The sequence below is a fragment of the Talpa europaea genome (assembly GCF_964194135.1).
Source record: "Talpa europaea genome assembly, chromosome: 7".
Taxonomy (NCBI): Eukaryota; Metazoa; Chordata; class Mammalia; order Eulipotyphla; family Talpidae; genus Talpa; species Talpa europaea.
In genome coordinates, this window is record NC_140074.1 from 9372596 (window position 1) to 9378224 (window position 5629).

At 42.5% G+C, this 5629-nt stretch overlaps 1 pseudogene across 1 annotated transcript; it reads left to right on the top strand.

Annotated features, from left to right (window-relative positions):
- Positions 1-219: 219 nt before the first annotated feature.
- LOC311172819 (olfactory receptor 1J4-like) lies at positions 220-1170 on the top strand (annotated as a pseudogene). Its single transcript has one exon. The product of its transcript is annotated as an olfactory receptor 1J4-like (transcript).
- Positions 1171-5629: the final 4459 nt, after the last annotated feature.

Below are 5629 nucleotides of genomic sequence, written 5' to 3' on the forward strand. Positions count from 1 at the left end.
TTCCGTGGAGGAAAACCTTGTAGGGTTTCGTGAGTGTTATGTACCATCAGAGCCCGCTGTGAGACTGGGGGTCACACATCCACAGGTGTGGGCAATAAACAGAAGCATGGTTAAGAATTCATCCCTTCAGGTAAAAAGGATATTGCAGTGTCCTTGCAGCTAATTGTAGACTTCCTACCTCTCCTTCTTCCCTTCATCCCCGGCAGAGACATGAAGAGTATGAGGTGGGAGAACCAGAGCACCGTGTCCGAGTTCCTCCTCCTGGGGCTCCCCATCCGTCCAGAGCAACGGGGCCTGTTCTTCGCCCTGTTCCTGGGCATGTACCTGACCACGGTGCTGGGGAACCTGCTCATCATCCTGCTCATCAGGCTGGACTCGCGCCTCCACACCCCCATGTACTTCTTCCTCAGCCACTTGGCCCTCACTGACATCTCCTTCTCATCTGTCACTGTCCCTAAGATGCTGTCCAACATGCACACTAATCACAAGTCCATCCCCTATGCTGGGTGCATAGTTCAGATGTACTTTTTCATAGTATTTGTTTGTCTTGACAGTCTCCTTCTCTAAGTGATGGCCTATGACAGGTACGTGGCCATCTGTCAGCCCCTCCACTACATCACCATCATGAGGCAGGAGCTGTGTGTCTCCTTAGTAGCTGGGTCCTGGTTCTTCTGCTGTCTCCATTCTCTGTTGCACACACTGCTCTTGGCCTGACTGTCCTTCTGTGCTAACAATACCATCCCCCATTTATTCTGTGACCTCGCTACACTCTTGAGGATGAGCTGCTCAGACGTGTCCCTCAATGAGTTGGTGGTCCTCATTGAGGGGGGAATACTTGTCATTCTGTCTTTGAGTGGTATCTTGGGCTCCTATATCCGGATTTGGTCCACGGTGCTAAGAGAACCCTCTGCTAAGAAATTCTTCAAAGTCCTTTCTACCTGTGGCTCCCATCTGCTTGTTGTATCTTTATACTATGGGACCGCTGCAGAAGTTTATTTTTTCTCATCATCCACCTCCAGTGATAAAAACATAATTGCGTCTGTGATGTATATGATCGTCACCCCCATGCTGAACCCCTTCATCTACAGCCTGAGAAACAGAGACATGAAACGTGCCCTGGAAACTGTTGTTAAGTGGGCCAAGTTCCTTATGTCAAAAGACTTGATCTGAATGTATTACATAGTCCCATGAGCAAGGAAACCATCTACCCTTGACCGACATCTGAATGTCCAGTTGAATCTGGGCTGCATGTAGAGCACAGGGAAGTTGGCCTCTCCCGTGTCCCTCTCTGCTGAGGTCCACCAGTTGTGTTTACCCAGACTGACTCATTGATTGTGATGTTTTCTTAACAATTCTTGGGATACACGAGTCCTTATTGTAACATGAACAGGATTGGGGGCGGGAGAGGCGTGAGGATGCCAGCTGGAAGGAATAAGGTAGAAAACTCCTTCAGTCCCACCAACCTTAAGAGAATCCTGCCTTTCTTCATGGCTTCTCCTCAAGGGGAGGAAGGAGCTAGAGAGAGCATCTTAGAACATTCTGCTAACACAAGCTGATTTTCTAACTTTTAAACATCTGACATCCCCACAGTAAACTTCCGATGACTCCTAGCATCCTGTAAAGTATGGGTTCACAGGAATAGTCCTGTCTTTAACAAATATATGTAATGATAAGATTTTGAAATTTTTCTATTTTAGTGAATGCCGCGGACCAGCACAGCAGTGGACAATGAGGCCGTCTCAGGGTTGAGAGATTGCGCGGGGTTGTCAGGGTTTGGCGAATAAATGACACAGAGACACACTTCAAGAGAGTGAAAATCTGAGTGTAATTTTTTTGAGTTTGTGACCAGTATATATATGTTTTCTAAAAGCATAGGAACAGTGAACATCAACGAAATCAGCTTGCTCATGGGTTTAGCTTATTATTGACAGGGCAGTGATTTATGTCCAAAATACATCTGGACCTAGCCGCATTCCTAAGTAGATAGATCATTAGTTTTGTCTTTAAACTATATAATCTCGGGCCTCCCCGCTGGCGCGGAGCTTGAGCACTGGGTTGCGAAGCTGCCCGCAGCCTCTGCGGCGCCGGTTCGATCCCCGGCTGCTCCCCGGCCACCGGAGGAGGGTCCCACATGGCGCGCAGACCTCTCCTGCCACCCGCTGCTCCCCTCAGCAGTGTACTTCGGTCCTTCTGCCTGCTCTGCTCCCCGCTCTGGCTCTGGTGAATTCTCTCACCCCGCCCCCGCGCTTCTGACTGTACCCAGTGCTTGTATAAATAAATAAATAAATAAAAATTTAAAAAAAAAAATAAACTATATAATCTCATTTTTTGTTTTACTAACTACTTTTTTACCTAAACTATATTTTAATTATTATAAATTATAACATGTGAACTTAGTGTAATATTTTCTCATTAAAGATCAAAGCGAAAGAGCTTGCAAAATTACTAAACTTACTAAACTATCAATTTTATTATTATTATTACACAGGGTTTAGTAATGTTTTATTTGAGTCAGCCTTGTTTAAGGATTTCATATGATTTTTTAATTAACAACCAATGACCTTTATAGAAGAGAGAAGGAAGTTTAGAAAGACAATAAGGGAATAAAGTTTGTAGTTCTAGAAAGACGAGGTAAGGTTTTTTGTAGTAGCATTCTTGTAGTGGTTCCTGGTGGTCGTTATCTTCTGACAGGCGTCTCCCTTATCTATTTCTTCAGGGAGTTTTGCTGTGCTCCCCCTGCGCGCTGGTTCCTTGCCCAGCCGGACCTAGGGACCGTGGCGATAGCCATTAGCCCTAAAGGTCACTGCAGGGGGAGGTGCAGCAAGTGAATATTTTAGTTGTTTGTTTATAAATTATCTTGCAACTGAGTTAATCTTGATTCACACTGTTGTCTGTATTTTGACAGGGTAGGACCTGCCCTGTGCCGTGATGTGACCCTATCACTCCCACTGGTAGTGCACCCCGTGTCCATTGTGCTCCCCAATCCCCACCTTGTCCTCACCTGTCCCCCATCCCTCCCCCTCTGAATGCCTCAGTTCCATAGTCAGCTTTTGCGAGCTAGTTTTTTGCTTTGACTCCGTCTGACCCTTTGTCTGGTTGCTCTGTATTCTACACGCGACGTCATCTGGTATTTGTCTTTCTCCTTCTGACTTATGCTAAGCAAAATATTTTGGTTATTTCTAAGTAAGGTGATAAAATTGTTCTACATCTTGACCCAAGTGATAGTTACAGTAGATGTAGAAATATGTAAAAATTTATCAGGCTCTACATTTCAAATTTATATGTTTTGTCTATTCATGTCCTATATTAATACACAAACGGAGCCCAGATTTTCTCAGTCAAAGGGTTAGGGGGTGTGTGTGTATGTATATGTGTGTGTGTAAAATTGTATAATTTGGAGGACATTTTATTTTTGATAAATATGTGACTTTTATTCTAAAATATTATACACAGATAATCTATACATATATATGATTTGTATTTTGTATGAATGTTTTATAAATATATGTATGTCCTATATTTGCATGCTGCACAAGTACATATAAAATGAATGTCATTTTCCTGACGAGGAAATGCTTCCATTTTTCTTCCTGGGTTTTTTTCTTTCTTCCCGAATGTTCTGTCTTTTACTTGCATCACAACTTACACAGAAGTCTTCTCTCTTCTTGCACCATTATCGAACATTCACCAGGGGGTTCTCTCCAGATTCATGATCTTAGGGCTCACAAGTGGACACAGGTGTGGGTGATGGTCACCTGTGTTGCCAAGTTGCCAGAGCCTACCCAGGAGGCTCAGAAGCTAGAAGAGATGAAAGAGTGAATGGAACCAATTTTTGGAGTGAAAAGTGAGCGTCAAGAATAAGTAGTGACTATATACACACAAGCTTCCCACCAAACAAACCATAAAGATTAGAGTTAACTTATATATAATAGCAGCTGCAAATGGTTGAAGAAAATCAGAAGACAAAGGAAAGGCATCTTTTCTAAAACAATTTTTTTTAATTTTACCAAACTAAGACAACTCTATAAGTAAATATAGCCTTCAAAAATTGAAGGCGAAATAAAGATATTTTCAGAAAGACAAAAACTGGGGAAGAAATTGCCTGCAGAACTCTACTAGTAAAAATGCCAAGGGCAATTCTTTAGACTGAAGGAAAATGGTTTTAGGAGAAATTTAACTTGTCTTAGAGCTCACTGAGCTTACTTAAAACAATTTTAATTCCTTGTCTTGCAATTGGTAAATCTCTGTTGTTTGGGTTTGTATCTTGCAACATCATTGCAATCTTTTTTTTAAGTAAATACCTTTTTTATTTAAAAAAAAGGAGTCATCTATGGTATAAGGAAATAACACTAGATAACACATATATAAAGAGAAATAACTAAAATAAAAACCATAATACTCGGTTATGTACATTTCTCTTAATTTCTCTAAAAGACATAATTTAAAGTAAAAATAACTATACTGTACTATTAGACATATAATGCTGGTGGGAATGTGAACTGGTCCAACCACTATGGAAAGCTGTATGGAGGTGCCTCAAAACACAAAAACTGGATGTACCATCTGACCCAGCAATTCCACTCTTACGAATTTACCCAAAAGACACAAAAACCCCAATCTGAAAGGCAACCTGCACACCTGTTTATTACAGTACTATTTACATTATTGCAATCTTTTGTTGATGTCATGTTTCCTGATTTTTCTTGCTCTTTTTAGCCTTGCATTGCTGCTTCACAATTGGAAAGGCAGATTCCCTTGCTAGTGTTTACTGTCTGCCCTTGGGAGAGAAATACCTTCAGCATCTGGTCCAGCTAGGAATTTTGAAGTGGTTGATGGCTCCATTCAACACTTGTTCCCTCTTGAATAGGAATTCTTGATATATGTGCCTTTTCTCAATCTGAAACGCCGGGTCAGTTGCTGAGAGCCTCTTAGTTTTCTCCAGGGCAGTGCTCCAAAAAGCTCAAGTCTGTGAGCTTTCACCCAGTCCTGCTCAATGGGGCTGGCTCACTGCAGATGGGCACGCAAATGAGAAAGTGTGTATTCACCATCTATAAGACTATGTGCTGGTAGCCAACTCTGGGAGTGTAGGGCTGGGGGGTTTGAGCATTGGAATTTTCAGGGTGATTGTGAGTCAATTGGGAGGTCAAAATGCAATTAGTCCGCAGCAATTTGTATGTAAGCTACCTGCTAGAATCCATGATGAAATACAAAGCTGTTCATTGCATTTGTAAAACAAGTTCTGAGCTCGGGTTGCTATGCTTCAGCCACTAGTCAACACCCCTCAGCATGCAGAGTTCTTCGGTATTCAGTGGAGCGTGAAGTGGTCCTCATGGGCAGTGTCCCACACAGGTGGGGAAATTGTGCAAGTCACACACATTCTCTCACTTTCCCCTATGTGAGAAAGTATGGACCCAGGAGGTCTCTCTTGGCAGTGAGCTGTGCCACCTTGGGGGAGCAATGATGCAAGTAAAATGAAAATGTTCATACCTTCTTTAATGTGTATTCTTGGAATTTTGCTACAATGATGAGTTAGAACGTCTCTGAACCCCCAGTCTCATTCATGGGTGATTCATGGTGAAAATCAGGATTTTGTTGGTAGGTGGTGGTTTGTGGAATCTTGCTGCTGTCA